This window comes from Papaver somniferum, chromosome 1 (assembly GCF_003573695.1).
Source record: "Papaver somniferum cultivar HN1 chromosome 1, ASM357369v1, whole genome shotgun sequence".
Lineage (NCBI taxonomy): Eukaryota > Viridiplantae > Streptophyta > Magnoliopsida > Ranunculales > Papaveraceae > Papaver > Papaver somniferum.
The window spans coordinates 99239067-99256144 of record NC_039358.1 but is presented as its reverse complement, the minus strand read 5'-3'; the positions used below and the strand labels follow the sequence as shown (position 1 = coordinate 99256144).

At 34.3% G+C, this 17078-nt stretch overlaps 2 long non-coding RNA genes across 3 annotated transcripts; one reads left to right on the top strand and one right to left on the bottom strand.

Moving 5' to 3' along the window:
* Nucleotides 1-1569: 1569 nt before the first annotated feature.
* On the top strand, nucleotides 1570-4611 carry LOC113295122. 2 transcript variants are annotated; one of them, XR_003332785.1, is made up of 7 exons: nucleotides 1570-1662; nucleotides 1779-2011; nucleotides 2121-2150; nucleotides 2246-2355; nucleotides 2439-2511; nucleotides 2622-2718; nucleotides 2828-4611. It is a non-coding gene; the product is annotated as an uncharacterized LOC113295122 (long non-coding RNA). The 2 variants fall into 2 exon arrangements; XR_003332784.1 differs by having other exon boundaries at nucleotides 2439-2718.
* Nucleotides 4612-4768: 157 nt separating this feature from the next.
* On the bottom strand, nucleotides 4769-7237 carry LOC113295128. The gene is made up of 2 exons (XR_003332786.1): nucleotides 7105-7237; nucleotides 4769-5299 (listed from the first exon to the last, which is right to left on the bottom strand). It is a non-coding gene; the product is annotated as an uncharacterized LOC113295128 (long non-coding RNA).
* Nucleotides 7238-17078: the final 9841 nt, after the last annotated feature.

Here is a 17078-nt window from a genome sequence, read left to right as displayed (position 1 = left end):
AAAGTGATAAGCTTTGTGAAACATGTTCAAGCGAGTCTTGATCTATTTAACGAACAAAAAAAAACTGTCTGCTAAAAGTCAAGTTTCTTAATATCTTATCCCGTATAAATCCTCATTATTTATCTTTTATTTGTAGCCACCACCTGTTTGCTGCAACCAGTGGCCTTGATCACAAACTCATTATGTGGGAACTGGAACGATCAATTGCACGCTGCTCATGTGATCATGAGGTAAGGCTAGATAGGCATTGGCTAAGAAACTTCCAAGATTTTTTTTTTGATTACTTTTTAGGCATCAAATGGTCATGGAAATGATCCTTTACCTCTTTACCTTTTAATTTTTTGAGATGAAGTTAATGTGCTCGCTTTGTTAAAAGCAATATTTGAGATTGTTGCAAATCTCAAAAATCTATCTGATTTGACTGGTTTTTATTTTCCATCAGACTAAGGCACTTTCTTCTTTTGCTCTGATATACATGTCATATGCATGTGTAACTGCGGCATACACAAACTTTATGGATGTGTAACTGCTGATTACATGCATGTGTAACTATTGCATACACATGCATATTGCATGCGTAACTATTGCATACACATGCCATATGCATGTGTAACTATTGCATACACATCTATTTTTGTAGTCACCCAGATTTGAAGGTTCCACCAATTTCCCTTCAGTTTCAACGTTTGGAGTTTTAGACCATTTCTGTTGCTTATGTTGTGTTGCTAGTGAATTTATTTGCTATACGTATTCATGGATTTTTTCAGCCTGAAAATTTGCTTTTAGTTTCATATGGTATGGAACTTTGAATGTGTAACTCTCAATTACACTAGTCATTTCATGTGTAACTGCTAGTTCATTGCTATCGACATTAAGCAATATTTGTTTTCTCCTAATATTTAAAAATATTTGTTTGCATTTTTGTGTTGGCATTGGTTCATATGTCTGTTCATTGCTATCGACATTAAGCATTCTGATGGACTATTTTTTGTTCTCCTAAATATGAACAATATTCTTTCGCATTTTTCTTTTGACACTGGTTCATGTTTGTTTGTTGTTATATTTCAGGTTTCCGATAACTTCATAAAAGTTGATTGCTTATTTGTGGTATTGGTCTCGCTGGAATTGGAGTTGACGCTGAATACACAAGTCAAATGCATGTGTAACTCTCGGTTACACTAGATAGATGCATATGTAATTCTCAATTACACTAGACAAATGCATGTGTAACTTCTTCTAGTTACACATGCTAAGAAATTATTGTAAATGAGTGTTAAAGTAATACATGCCTTTTTTGTATGCATTTCTTTTTGATGTCTGTTTTTTTTAATGTGTAACTTCAAATTACACATGTTATATGCATGTGTAACTTCTGTTTACACATTCACACTATACTTTAATAATTTTGGGCCTATATTTAATAATTTTGGACCTAAATTTAAACTTTATTTAATTTGGGGGCTTGACAATATATAAAAGGGCGTGAATATCTTTTAATAACTCGGGGTCTATATTTAAAAATTTTAATCAGGGGTCTCGTATTATAAGTTATCCACGGGTTGGACCTTAGCCTAAGTTTCCCTAGGTAATGAGGTAACCGTAGTTAATGGATTAACGGATAGATCAATGGATTTCCCTGGAACAGGAGCATGTTTACCCTAGGTACTTTCAAATAAGTTCCTTTTATTCTGTTTTTTTTTTGTTCATTCAATCTTAAATAAGCGGGGTTTTATTATGTTTATGTATCAATTGATTTGGGTTTGTTATGATATGATTAGGTTGAGGATTCTAAGTATGTGCTTAAGGCAAAAGAGATTCAACGGATGGAACTCTTATACTTTCTTCACCGCGTTAGAAGATAACTTCACTTCCATTCTTGATCATATTATAAGAAGGCTTGATTTGAAGAATAATCTCCATTGGAAATTTATGCAAAGATGCGAACTTCTCATCCTCTGTAGAATTTCATGTGAATGAATTTCTTGAAATTTTACATTGTTCACTCGATTCGGTAATTAGAATTTCTTATAGCTTTGAGTCTTTTCCCTCAATTTCTTCATGATGACATTTTACTCGGTCTTGGATTGCATTTGTTTTAATTTTCGGGGGTTGTCTTGCAGGTCCTGGAAGGGATGAGCAAGGGAGGCCTGGTGAGTAGTTCAATGTAGCTTGCTTATATGTATCTCATGGCTGCAATCATGAGTAGAAGTTTTTAATGGTGACCAACTTTTTTGTGGAACTGCAGATGGTAACAAATACAACGGTAGCATCTATATGGTCTTTGAATACATGGACCACGATTTGAAGGGTCTTTCTGATCGTCCTGGTATGCTATTCACAATTCCCCAAATCAAGGTACCTTAGGTGCACATAACTTGATGTGTTGTACTCCATTTAGTCGGTAAGCTTCTTCTGCTAAACACGTCTTTTGTTGTCAGTGCTATATGAAGCAGCTCTTGACAGGACTTCACTACTGTCATGCCAATCAACAACTGCATCGTGACATTAAAGGTTATTATCAAGCTGACACTCATTAGTTATTAGTCTAATGCGGTTCATGAATTTTTCCAGTTTATATGATGTTAGTACTGCATGCTTTGCACGATCTAATCTTCTTATAGATAATGAAGGAAATCTGAAGCTTGCAGATTTTGGTTTGGCTCGATCATTTTCTAATGATCACAATGCCAATCTAATAAATCGTGTTATTACCTTGTGGTAGGTGCCAGCAGTTGTTGTATATTTCAAAATTTTTTGGTTGCTAGCCATCCTTTTATCTTTAAAATACGCACCACTAATTCGTTTAGGTTCGTAATGGTTTTGACAGACCTCCTGAGTTGCTTCTTGGAACCACCAAGTATGGTCCTGCTGTTGATATGTGGTCTGTCGGTTGCATCTTTGCAGAGCTTCTTCATGGAAAGGCCATTTTGCCTGGAAAGAACGAGGTAAGTAATTTGCTGTGAACCTGCAAGCTTTTGTTTTGAAGTCAACAAGTCAAGGGAACTATGAGCCTTCACATGGACACCACGATACTGATATGTAGACGTGGAAAAGAAGATGAAATCAACTAAATATCATAGATTCAGACCCAGTTTTTCTTACATTTGGATTCAGGTAATGTTAGAGCATATGGTGAATAGGTGTATTACCACACTTGTATACTATACAAGTATGATGTACTCATGAATCACAACACTTAACTCTCATCCGCACCAAAGGTCTCTTATTCCAATTGTATACATACTCTAAGTTGAATGGTTTAGGAAATAATTTTAGTTTCAACCAAAATAATAGTTAAGCAGCATATTACATCAAATGATTGGGGAATTTTGGTTAAGAAGGTTATTAGACTGCTAACTGCGTAATACACACAACATCTCGGGTAAATAATTTGGGTCCTACACATCTACTGGTAGTAGCCAAATACGGTAGTAGTATATCAGCTTTTTATGTACCTAAGCTCATTTCAAGTCATTATCTTCTGTATGGAGAAGTGCTCTACTTAATTGTTTTTTATTTTTATTTTTTTGATCAGTTTTGTTCCCTTATTCAATCTTTAGTAAAGTATAAACTTCAAATCTTACGGAAAAATCTTAGTCACTCTTAGTAACAATAGCCCCCTTGATTTGTTGGAGGGATCTGTGTCTGAAAAAAAAGTTCAGCTCTTAGTGTAAGTAAACTTTGCAGTCTTTGCTGAATGTTGAGTCAGTTGTGCTAAAAGTGATATGGCTTGTATAATTATCTCAATAAATTCAGGATTGTTAGACTCCCCATTCAAAGTATTTTGTGAGTTTTTGCATCTCCTATTACGGTTACCTTAACTAATTTTATGTTGTTCATACTCATCCTACTCTAGGACATCATGCAACTGGTTGATTTCTCACTGTTATAATGTCACTTTAGTTAACCTGATTTATTTTCATTTTCAATTTAAACTTCTCATGAATTATATGTTTTACGTTCTTGACCAGCTCTAGTTACAATATCATCTCTCTTTTAGTGTATATTGTATAGTATGTTTCTCTCCTCTTATAAGGAGTATGAATTATTAGTCTCTACAATTAGTTACTTTCGGGCAAAAATTACATCTTCAGTTTAGAGGTAGTTTGTATGAGAATGAATAGATAGGAAGCTATCATTCTATATGCCAAATGCCTAATCTTAGAGACATATAAGGGAATGGACCTGACTCTAGTGAGAAAGTGGCTTGTAAACCGCAGTACATTTTTAGTTTATACATTCAACAAGTTTATTGTTCCCAGGTTTTATTTTGATGGTTGCTGCCTGTTGTGTTACTTGTCTATCAAATATTGAATGGAATCTATATTTTGTCTTCGTATGTTATTTTTTTTATAATGCCAGTGATGCCTCTTCTCCTCCAGTGCGTCATTGTAAGCGTATGCCCGAATATTATTCGTGTAGGTGTCGCTGAAACTGCATCTACCATGGGGATAGTACGACATCACCCCAATAATGTACAGATGAGACGGCCTGAATAAATTTTTAAGGTGTGGGTTACTCATGAACTATAATTTATTGTTACCTGTAGGAGCATTTGTATGTCTGGTCAATTTTGGATTGACCTTGATGTGTTGTAATCTGAATTTATAATCTGTGTGTACCGTATTACTTGTATTCTTTTCTATAGGATTGTTACACTATGAACCCCTTCTTATGTGAGAGGTATTTAGTTTTAGTTCATTGATTGATTCTGACAATGATGTATATTGTAACTTCCGGTGTTCTGAGTATCAACCGACTCCATTACTCATTTTAACCGTGATTGGCAATTACCCATTTAATTTATACTACCAACACACAAGTGTACCCAGTTTATTTATACGAGCTTCTTAAAGGGGTTTCCAAGTTATTTTATACAGCATTCTCAAAGGGATACCCAATAAATTTATACAACGGGGTACCCAACAAATATTCGATGGAAAACCAAACATCATCACTTCAACAAACGTGCTTCCTCTGTATGAGTTAACCCAGCACAACTTCCTTGATACAATTTATGCCTTATTTGAAGCATCAGAACGACATCAGCCATCAAAACCTCCTGCTTTTAGGTTCAAGGATTACAGCATTTGAGCATCACGTTCCTTGCTCGCCTGGGATAGCTTTAGTTCCACTGCCTTTTCCAGTCCTGCCCAGATAACAAAAGTTACCTGCTTCTGAAGAACCAACCTCAGTAGATAGAACAACAACACAAGAGCACTTATCCAAGTAATCTCTGGAAAGGAACCCAGCACCGCCATCTCATCCATCGTCAGTACTCAAAGCTAGTCCAGCCAGCCTGTTACAGCTAACCTTAGGTCAATAACCATTTTACTACATTCTCACATTCAAAAGAAATGAAGTATTTTCATTTAGACAAAGAAACATGCCGCTCTACTAAAAATCAAAATTCTATATGTGGAGGTGCAACCAATTGGGCCTAAAAATCAAAACCTGTATGGCTATCTGTTCACCTTCTATTCTTGCTAACATATCCACGACATATAATCTAGGGGAGTGAGACAATAACAAGAACCTTTGTTTATCTTTTTATCAAACGATTAAGTGAAAACTTTTTCCATCACTCTCTTTCTCTCTTCATTTTAACATATACAGCCAACTTTACATTACTCTCATACTTTGATCTAAACTCAAATCGGACTATAGGCCTAGATCCCCTTTCACTGACGAAGCATAAAAATATGATATCATATTCATCTAAACAAAGTGAATTAGAAGCTGGCCAACATCAGTTTCAAATCCCGTCTACATCACGAGTTTACAAAAAGTATATCTACTCTACACATTGAAACACGTAGATGGAACCTACCCAATTCTTATAAACAGTTTATGCATTTAAAAATTGAAATCGCAAATTCAATTATTCAATGTAGGAATGACTATCTTGAAGCCAAAAACTATAAACAACGAACAGTGTAGGACCGTAGGTTATAGACATTGTGTGAAATATGAACTATGTTTCAAAGAGGAACAAAACAGAGCGAGGAGAAAGACCAAGCATCCTCTTAGCAATAGCATTGACACCCTCATCTACTGCATTCTTGGATAAAACCACAGAAACCGAACCAAATCCACCGGTTCCTAACCCGTGAATTTCCATGCAGTCAATGCTAATTAAATAGCATTTCCATCTCCGCCGATACTCTGTAACCTCACAAATGCACCATTCATAGTTAAATGAACTTCCTTCATATGGAAAAATGTATCTTTAGTACAAGCCTAACATCACATACAGTTCTAAGACCAATTCCAGCAGCAAGACAACTTCCATAAATTGTAGCAATAATAATAAGTTTTGTCACCGTTCAGTTGCAGTAATTGAGATTTCATTAAAGAATTTAAAACTTTGAGATCAATACCAGAGCAAAATGATCATCATGACCAGCAAGACTGATTACGTGATCAAATGAGATTACTGCCAAAGATTCAATATAATTTAAATGCTAGAGCAGGAAGAAAAAAGTCAAGTAGACATGAGAATAACCTATACACTTGAGAACTTTGTTTCCTGAAGCATCATATTCTTCCATTTAACAAGAACGTCATGTCCTTCCCCTTCAGCCATCACAGTACCATATGTCCCTTTTCTTTTAGACATCTTTTAATATATTCAAAGAGTCCCCCAGGGTCCTTCAAGATAAAAAAAAAAAGGTGCAACACTCTACATCTCGGCTGGCAAGAGTAGTGCATTGAACCCTGCATTCGATGTCCAACTAAATTACTAAAAGGACAAGACCAAGATATGGTACCAAAATTAAACTTGAACATTTACAGACGAAGTTCCACCCATTTCCGCCAGTTTTCACATTAATGAATTATTTCAATAAATTACTCGATTAAATCCAACTAAAATTCTTTCTTTCCAACAAATTATCGAACACTTCATGCGCACTTATACATTCAACATAAAACACAAAATTGAATCTTAAAAATTCAGATTATCCCAGAAAATCACTATTACAACAAACCCATCTCTTTACGTAATGAAAAAACTTATAGAAATGAAAGTGGAGAAAAAGAGATTATGAGAGAAAAGATTGCACATTGTAAGAAATAATTTAGGATAATGTATCTTTACCATACCTTAATGTTGATAGCATCAGCCTCAGTGAAATCGATATATGAACTGTAATAATCTCCTCAATGGTGATTCATAGCATGAATCAGTGAGCACGACAAAAATGAGCAGCAGAGCAGAAGAGCTTTATTAACTGGTATGGGCGGTTTGGTTAGGTTAACCACTTAAGGGATTAGAACGTCATTTCAAACCGATTCTCTACCACCCATTTGACTCTGTCGGTCAACTTACCTTGACTGAAACCTTGTCATTCTGTGAGGGAAACCAGAAGTGAAAACTACAGGGAAACCCATTCTTCGGATCTTTCCCACTGTGAAACCCACACTCAGAAAAGTTCAGGCGCATCCATTTTCTGGGGTAAAATTTCTCCCACATCCAGAATTTCTAAAATTATTTCTTCGCTTATTCTTCCTCGTTTTTCTTTTATTCTTCTAAATTGATTTGGAGATGAAGAAACTGTTTAGAAGCAGAAATCGAAATAGAGCTACATCAACAATCGATCCTAAAAGATAAATCCTCCTCTTGTTTCTTCATTCTACTCATACAATTTTTTAGATCTGGTTATTTTTAAACAAAGTTTTGGAAAGAATTTACAAAACTCATGAATTAATTTCCTCTTCAACGCAAGTTTTAAAACGAGTTTTGAATGCAGATTTGATTTCAGTGAATCGTATTTCACAAACCCATTGGATAAAGTTTGAAAACATTGGATATCAAAGTTTCGATACTGATTTGGGGATTTCCTCCCACGAACAAAATCTGATGGTTTCACTCTTCGTATGACAGATATTATCAAAAGTTCTGACTTAATTGATTGATTGCAGCGAAGAAACAAGACAACTTCTACAATACTAGCTACAAACAGATTAGTTTCAATACTGATGTATTTGATTCCGTTTCTGAATGGATTGAAATATGGAACTTATTTGTTCCACAAATACCATTTGCTAGAATTAGTATTTCATCCAGTTATACCATTGCTGAATTTCTACAAATCATTCCCAAATGTTGGATTATTTGTGTTCTTCACTCTTTATCTTGGGATTGTTAGAGACAAGAATTTCAGTAGATTTTTTAGGTTGAATTCATTACAAGTTATGATTATGGATTTCATGTTTGTTGTTCCTGAATTGATTAGGAAGGTGTTGGTGAGTGCGGATACAATGGAAGAGATTGGGTTTAAGTTTGGGTTGTTGAAAATTAGTCATGATGTTACCTTTATGTTGACTGTCGTCGCGTTTGTTTACGCGTCTTGCAAGTGTGTGCTTGGTAGGATACCTGAATTTCCTGGTGTTACTCATGCTGTTGAATGGCAGATTTTCGCTATTGATAGGCAACTCTGAAGAAAAATTGGGGAAGGACATTTTGTTTTAGAAGATAATTTGCACGACAGGTGTTTGATTTTTGTGAAGGGGATCTGCATTATGTCGAGTTCACATTGTTGCGTGCTACCACTATGCTGTGTTATAAAGACCAGGCAACCACCTTTGGTTACTGCATTATATGGAATTCACATTGCTGCTGCTACTATTGTGACAGAAGAGGACTTGAAGATGGATAAATGCTTTGTCGTTTTTGTTTTTCTAGATCATTGTATGATATCAACTTGCATCTTGGGATATTTAGAGTAAACTTGGGTCTAATTTATGAAGCTAATGGTATAATAAATCACATCTCTAATTTCTAGTCTCTTTGATTTATCTGAACTGTTATCAGACGTTATTGTTGCATAACTTGTTATGCACCTACAATAATATCTACATAACATGGTATGAAATCATGAAATTGGATGCATAACCTGTTATGCATCCGAAAATATGACTGCATAATGCATTATGCATCGAGAAAATTGTTGCATAATCTTTTATGCATCGAGAAAATAGATGCATAACCTGATATGCATCATTTAAATATGGTTGCATAACGCATTATGCATCAATTTTTTACGTGCGAACTAAAATCAACCAAAACAATGGTTACATAACTTGTTATAGATGCATAACTTGTTATGCGGTCGAAAAAATTGTTGCATAATTCGTTATGCATCTGCATAATGTGTTATGCATCTTTTTTGGAGGCTGCATAATGAATATGCAGTCATTTTTCGAAATTTTTCCCTAAAACGATGATCACCTCCAATTTTTTTCGTGAAAAACAAAAATTTGATATTGTTGTTTGTACTCGTTGCGTAGCTCTCTTTAAAAGATTTCCAACGATATAAAATTTGTAAAATTCCTAGGCGCGGATTTTTAGATATGTTATATCCAAGTTGTGTTGCCAATTATACCCCTGAAAAATTAGGATGCATAACGAGTTATCCTTGAAAGAAACAGTATGCATAACACGTAATGCAGATGCATAAATCGTCATGCAGACAAGTTTTAATAATTTCGGATAATTATGGGTGTCACGGTACCCAAAGTTAATTGTGGGCCTGACAATGAAAATATTATTTTTATTGGGTCTCCCCCTAATTTTCCCAGAAGAAACCTTTGGATTTCCTTGAGGATTGCTCTATCTCTTTCACTTGCCAGCAGGAAAAGTAAATACGGTATTTTATCTCATAAGACACGATATAACTGTGAACATGGAGTACTAGAGCGTTTGGATACCACAAGCAGAAATGTTTCTGCTTCTCTAGACGCAAAAATCAGAAGCAGAAATATTTTGCTTCACAAATCCAGACGTAAAAGTCAGAAGCAAAAATATGTAGAAGTCAGAAGCAGAGATACTTTGCTTCACAAATCCAGACGTAGACATCAGAAACAAAACTACTTTGCTTCATAAAAAGTTGATTTTTTCAGTTTCTAGAATTCGTTCTGAAATTATATTGCCAAACTGTTCTCTGACTTTTGAACTTTTAGAAGTCAGAAAGCAACGTCAGAGTGCACATTCAAACTCCCTAAACAAATTCTCACCGTTACTAACAGGGAGGGGTACCAATTTATCTAGGAATATAACATAAATCATGTAAGACAAAACATCAATTATTTTTAGATTGGTACACCCCCCAAGCATTGTGGGGTGCATTAGTAGCCATGTTGGTTTTTTTTGCAAAAGTTTATCTACCAAAAACGGTTTCATTGCAGGGACTAAATTTATTGGAACCATAGTCGTCTTGGTCGGCAATATCCTAAGATCTTTCACATCCATTAATAACATGTAATGTAAACTTTTGAGCCAAACTCAATGGCTCATTATTTAGAGCTTCTCCAATGAAATATTATGTGTGACGAAAAAAAATCTTATCCATATGGGATATGCATTTATTTTCTAAAAAATATTTCTCCAACCCTAACCCCTATAGATTATGTTAAGATGACATGATATAGTAATGGAAGACATCTTCTAAGTAAACCTCTAGTTTACTAGTTACGATTTTATCAATAAAATTACCTGAAAATAGAGGATATATCAATCAATAAATGAATGACACATAAATATATAAAAGTTATAAAAACTTATGGGTTGGATATTAAAATTTTATACTCCTTGTATTTATATATTTACTCCCCAACATAATAAATAAATATCAAGAAAATGTCTTTAAGGTGATGCCACGTATAAAACAACCGCATTTACCATTAGAGAAGCTCTTAATACTGAATTATTGGGCATGAACGATGCGTGTTGAAACCGTCCGCCAGTCATTCGAGAGAAGTATAAATTAGCGTTTAGTCCCATTTTCATTAGGCTTTAGACTCTCTAATTTTATCCTCCCAAGCGTAGTATTTTATGGTCTTAGTTTGTAAACCCAGATTTAGTTTTTTTTGGACAGGTTAGTCATTTTTTCCGTCGATCCAAAAAATTTGGTTTTTTCTATTACCGTAAATATACTTTGAATTATAATATACGCATCTTGGTAAAGAACTATTAATGGAGTAACCCAAAATGCAAGTCAGTATGGATGGATATTGTGCAAAGATTTCATATGGTTTCTAAATGCTACTTGTGCGGGAATGAGGAAGAAAACATAAAACATATTCTATGGAAGTGCAATTTCAGTCAACTGATATGGAAATGGCTTGGAGACATATTTCTCTTCAAGAATCCTGATTCATATGAAGACGTAATGAAGTTCTCTAAACAGAAAAGTAAAGCAGTAAAAGAAGTATGGCTGACAGCAGCATCTATAACCATGATGGAAATATGATTTTTGAGGAAAAGAATAGTTTTTGAAGAAGAAAAACCTGACATTCTCAGATTCAAGAAAAGAATTATGCAGTTTACTTAAAAGCTTTGACCTGCATCAGAGACCTGTAAAATCTCAGAGAATCCTGGAGTTACAGTTTGAACTACCTCAAAGAGCTCAAATATTAGTATGTTGTGCTGGTAATTCAAGAGGCGATCCTGGAAATGCAGGTGTGGGATTTGTATGCAGAAACAATGAAGGTGAATTCTTATATGCAGGATTAAAATTCTGGGGATAGTTATAACATTCGTTGCAGAACTAATGGCAATAATGTGTGCTACGAAATGGGAAGTGACAAGAGATGTACAGGATTTGATTGTGCATTCTACCTCTACAACGGCAATAAATGCCTACACATCTGGTAACTTACCTTGGTTTTTTCAAACCAGATGGAATAAAGTAAAGAGCAGCACTATACAAATTAGATTTTCACATTGCTATAAAGAAATAAATTTCACAGCAGTTGCATTAGCCAAGACTGGAGCTGGTATGGGAAGAGGGGTTAGTCAGCAATTTCTTACTAGACCTTCCTCTATCAATACACTAGAAATGCTAGGGAAAGTGTATTACAGATCTTACTGGCCTTTGCTGGGCCTACTGGGCTTTTTTTGTTATCATTTCTTATTTGACTTTTATTGTAACCTTTTGAGTTTTTCTTGAGTAATAAAATATTATTGATTGAGCAAAAAAAAAAATATTATGCAAAGATTTCAACAAAAGTTAACATCTTGGAAACTTACTTATCTAAGGGTAAGAGGTTAATTACGATTTAGCATCTTGGAAAAAAAACTTACTTATCAAAAGGTTATAGGCTAATTATGATTCAAAGTGTGCTCGCAAGCCTTCTGATTTATTATTTATTCATATTTCAGATAAAATTTGATCCCACGCTGCGAGTTCAAAATTAAACCAGCGCCTTGACCTCTATTAAATTAGGCAGATATGATGTCAGCTAATTGTGGGACTTAACCACTGTTATTTATCGTAATTGTAGGAAAAATAATCCGTGTATCAGCAAATAGAAAGAAGGGTATCATCTAGAAAAGGGGAATTCTCTGAAGAATCAAAAATCATTTCATCTAGAGTTAGGGTTTTTATAGGATTGTGTTGTTTTTTTAATTGTAGGTGAAATATTTGATTTTTGTTCGAATCCAGGTGGTAACAAATTCATGTTAAAGTAAAAGAAGAAAATCGTGATCAATATTACGAATATTTGGATTAATATCTCGTGGTTCAATTCCATCTACTTAATATGACTACTAATACTTTATTTACTGTCATATACCTTTGCATAAAGCGACTAGCACAAATCATAGATTCCAGAACTCTACATTGATAATCAAACAAGATTGGTTGCGTTCATTTGTAGGATAATCTTAGTGGTTATTTACTTTATTATTTTTTATTTGGAGAACTTATTTTGTTAATGAGCAAATACATATTAAAGGTAACTTATATAATAATGTTACTAGTACATGAACATTTACAATCAAAGAAGGACTTGATTTAAAGGTGATCTTAAAAATTTCATTGTTTGCCTATTCTGATATTAAGAATCAGAAAAAAAATGATATCAATGGAAGTATACTAGAGTGTTGATTAAGTCCATTATCAGCTAACTATGCTAAATCAATAATTAGCTAACATCAGATCTGCCTAATATAATGGTGGTGAAGGTGCTAGTTCAATTTTGAAATATTTTCCTATTTATATAGTGAAGGATTTGGAAAGGATTATGCAAAATATTTTGTGGGGTCTTCTTATATAGCCAAGAAACGAAGTGGATGTCACGGTTTAAGGCTACAATACCCAACTGTAATAGAGGTGTTGGAACCAAAAAGTCGCAGATAGTTAATAAATCTCTTCATTCCAAATGGATATGGAGGTGCGAAATCAGAAAGCAGGCGTTATGGTGACGAATCATAAATCACAAGTTTGGTGGAGACGTTAATGCTTTATTTCTCAATTAGTCAAACAAAGCTGTTTGCGATAGTTTATGGGCTGGCATTTTAAAGGCTAAAGATTTTGTCAGTAAGGGTTGTCAATTAACTCTGGGTAATGGGGGAGAGTATTATTTTATTTTTGGGAGGATTGTTGGATATGCGATCAACCTTTGAAACAGAATGCTCGTACTCTATTTAATTTGTCTAAAAAGAAGTCAGTTGTGGTGAAAGATATGATTTCTGAAAGTGGTGCTTGGAACTTTCAGTTTTCAAGAAATTTGAAAGAAAACGAGCTTTTAGAGGTAATTCAACTGCTGCACTTGATTGGCGATTCGTCAAATTCTGTCTGATCGAGAGGACTCTAGAACTTGAAGATATGGCAATGGTTTTTTTGTAGCTAATTATTATCAAGCTATGGAAACATCATCTCTGTTATCTTTCCTGGATAAGCAACTATGGAATGCTAAAATCCCATTAAAAGTGTCATTTTTAGTGTGGACTTTGTGTTACAATGGCGTACTTACTCTTGATTATCTTTTTAATGTGGGTTTGGTTCAGGATGCGAAGTGTTTACTATGCGGAACTCTACTGAAACCAACGAGCACTTGTTCTTACATTGTAAAACTACTTTTGAGGTATGAACTTATTTCTTGAATAGCTTTGGTGTTAGCTGGACTTTTGCAAGTAATGTTAGAAGTGTCATTTAGGAGTGGGGTGCCAAGAAAAACAAAAGCAGAATCAAGAGAATTTGGTCACTCAGAGTGAAATTACTTTCATTTGTCACTCTTATTGTTTTCTATTTGGTGGAGTTTTTGGAGGGAGGGAAATGAAAGGCTACACAATATAGTATATTTTTTTTCTCACTTTTTCAGTGACTGGAGATTTTTATAAAATTTGTCATTTAACATCAAAAAAAAAAATAGTATGTTCTTAGTTTTGGAATGAAAAAAAGTAATACCGGAGAAAAGATGGGGAGGTTATTTCAAAACCGCGGATTCAGAAAACGTTTTATTCATCTTAATTCAATTCAAAACAACGTGAAAAAAAAACTAAAAGGAAAAACACCATCATCAACAACACTTGTTGTTGAATATCTACTGGAAATCAATGATGAAAAATCGATGAACATCATCATCAATAATTGAATCTAAATATTTGTCTGCAAAAATGACTATGAAGATAAGTTTCATCTTTTCGGATCAATTTAATTTGGTTCAGAGCAATTTGATTATCGTTCTCGAGGTCGAATGTCAGAAGATTTTTTTTTATGGTTTTTATAAACCTAAATTCGAGATTAAGTTGGATTGAAAGTGTTGTTTGATTGTGAACGAGAACGGTATCCCCTATAACTTTCAAATGATGTTCATGAAGATTTTCTTTTAAGTCTTACGATACTTGATAAGCAACAATGAGATATTAACTAAGATAGAAATTTTTTTATATAGTATGTGCACTTTATTATACATTTTTTTTAGGTGATGACATTAGAGATGAAATGATAATCTTCATTTATATAATACTAGTAAGACCACATGTCGATGCACATGCTTGAATTTGATTTTTTTAACAACACCAAATTTGATGATATTGAAGAAAAAAATCTTAAAATAAAATTTTAATATTCTTATTTGTACTCATTACGTAGATAATTCAAATAGCTTTCAAAATATACTAATTTTAGAAAAATCAGATATGTATTTTAAAAGACATCTAAGTTTTAAATTTGTTAATTTATTTTTAAAATAATGGCATTCTTGTTGTTAGAGCACTGCTCGGTCGAACTCGCAAGCGTTGCTATCTCAAGCTTGTTTGTCAAGTTTAGTTGCCAAAACTATAAGTCTTTATTTCTAGTCTACTTATAGCTAAGTCTCGGACTAGGATAAAAAGTGTAGTTGAGCTCTATACTCCACGACGTTCATCATACAAATAAGAAGAACTACTCAAGGAACTGGCGGAACTTCATCGACTAAAAGGTATGTGGAGACTTGAACTTATCTATCACTCAAAAGTCTATCTACTCTATCTTATATCTTGAGACAAAAGTCGTATTGCTATATAGACTTCGATTATACACATTTGCTATTTCGAGCGGAGTTTATCTCGCTTATTTATTTCCATAAATATGTGTTGGTAAGATTTTGCTTTGGCCAAGTTCATCTTTACAAGTGACGAAAGTCATGTTGATTGTTTCAATCTTTTGAAAATCGCTTTGATGAAAAATAGTGTGTGAATAACCGCTATATAACATCCTCTGAGAATGTTTCAATGATTGAAATAGAGAGTTTAGAATATGTAACCATCTTTGGATATAAGCATATAGTGTGTTCGTACATTAGTGTATAAGTCCAAAACCGGGAACCAAATGTATGCATACTTGTGTGTGTACTAAATGGTTGATGGAGACTGGGTAAGTACGCGTGCTCATACACATACTGGAGGAAGTTCACGACCGTGAATTTCTGCTGAGTTTGGAAATCAAAACCAACTCAATACGGTTACCTAAGTATACATACTTGTACGCATACTAGCGGAAAGTTCATTTCCGTGAATTTCTGCTGAGTTTGAAAACCAAAACAAACTCAAACCCGGTTATTTAAGTACGCATACCCGTACGCATACTTAAGTGTGTTACTTTATAAAATTGGTTTTTTCATGAACTAAAACATTTATATAATAGGGAATGCAATTTGCAAACCGTGGCTATAATGTTCATGAATCGATTCGAGTGAATCAAAACCGATTTTGCTTCGATTGTGTCTTGTATACTTCTATCAGATCTAAGCAATTGAACAACTCTCGAACTAGTTCATTTGAGTCATTTGGACTAGTTATGGTGAAGATGAATATGGTTGATATGAAACTGCTCATGTGGCTAACCATTTGGTTAACTACTGTTGAACCAACTAGGTGTACACGTTTAGGTACGGTTACACAAACCTAAATGAACGTGCATTTCATTTGTGTATAACAAGCTAAAATTCGATCTAACGATTGAAAGATATTATCTTGAATCTAATCAGGTTTTTATCTAACGGTGAATATTGAATGCTTTGATACCAAGGTAGCATTGATTGCAAACCCTGATTTGAAGACTATATAAAGAAGAACTCTAGCAACTGGGAAACCTAATCCCCACACCTCATGTGTGATACTAGTTGAATAAGATATAATCGATTCTCCTTTAACCTTAGGTTTCTATCCAGACCCTGTAGGTTAACGACTTGAAGAATTCATTGGGATTGTGAAGCCAGACCTAACTAATTTCTCTGCAGTTGCGTGATCTGATCTTGTTGTTTCTATCGTATTGAGTACAATTGTAAAATTGGCTCGAGATTAATTTCTCTGATAGGCAAGATAGAAAGGTAGTCACAAACATCTTCGTCTTATCGTTTGTGATTCCGCAATATCTTGTTTCGCTAGTCGATTAAGATTATTGTGAGGTGATTGATAATTCTAGGCTGTTCTTCGGGAATATAAGTCCGGTTTATCGATTGGTTCTTGTTCACCTTGATTTATCAAAAGACGGAACAAAACTCGTAGGTATTTTTGTGGGAGACAGATTTATCTATTCATGTAGAATTTTTTGTGTGATACAGATTTGTTTATTAAAGTCTTCGACTTTGGGTCGTAGCAACTCTTAGTTGTGGGTGAGATCAGCTAAGGGAATCAAGTGCGTAGTATCCTGTTGGGATCAGAGACGTAAGGAGCGGAACTGTACCTTGGATCAATGTGAGATTGATTGGGGTTCAACTACAGTCCAGACGGAAGTTAGTTTGTAGTAGGCTAGTGTCTATATCGGCTTAATACAGTGTGTTCAATCTGGACTAGGTCCCAGGGTTTTTCT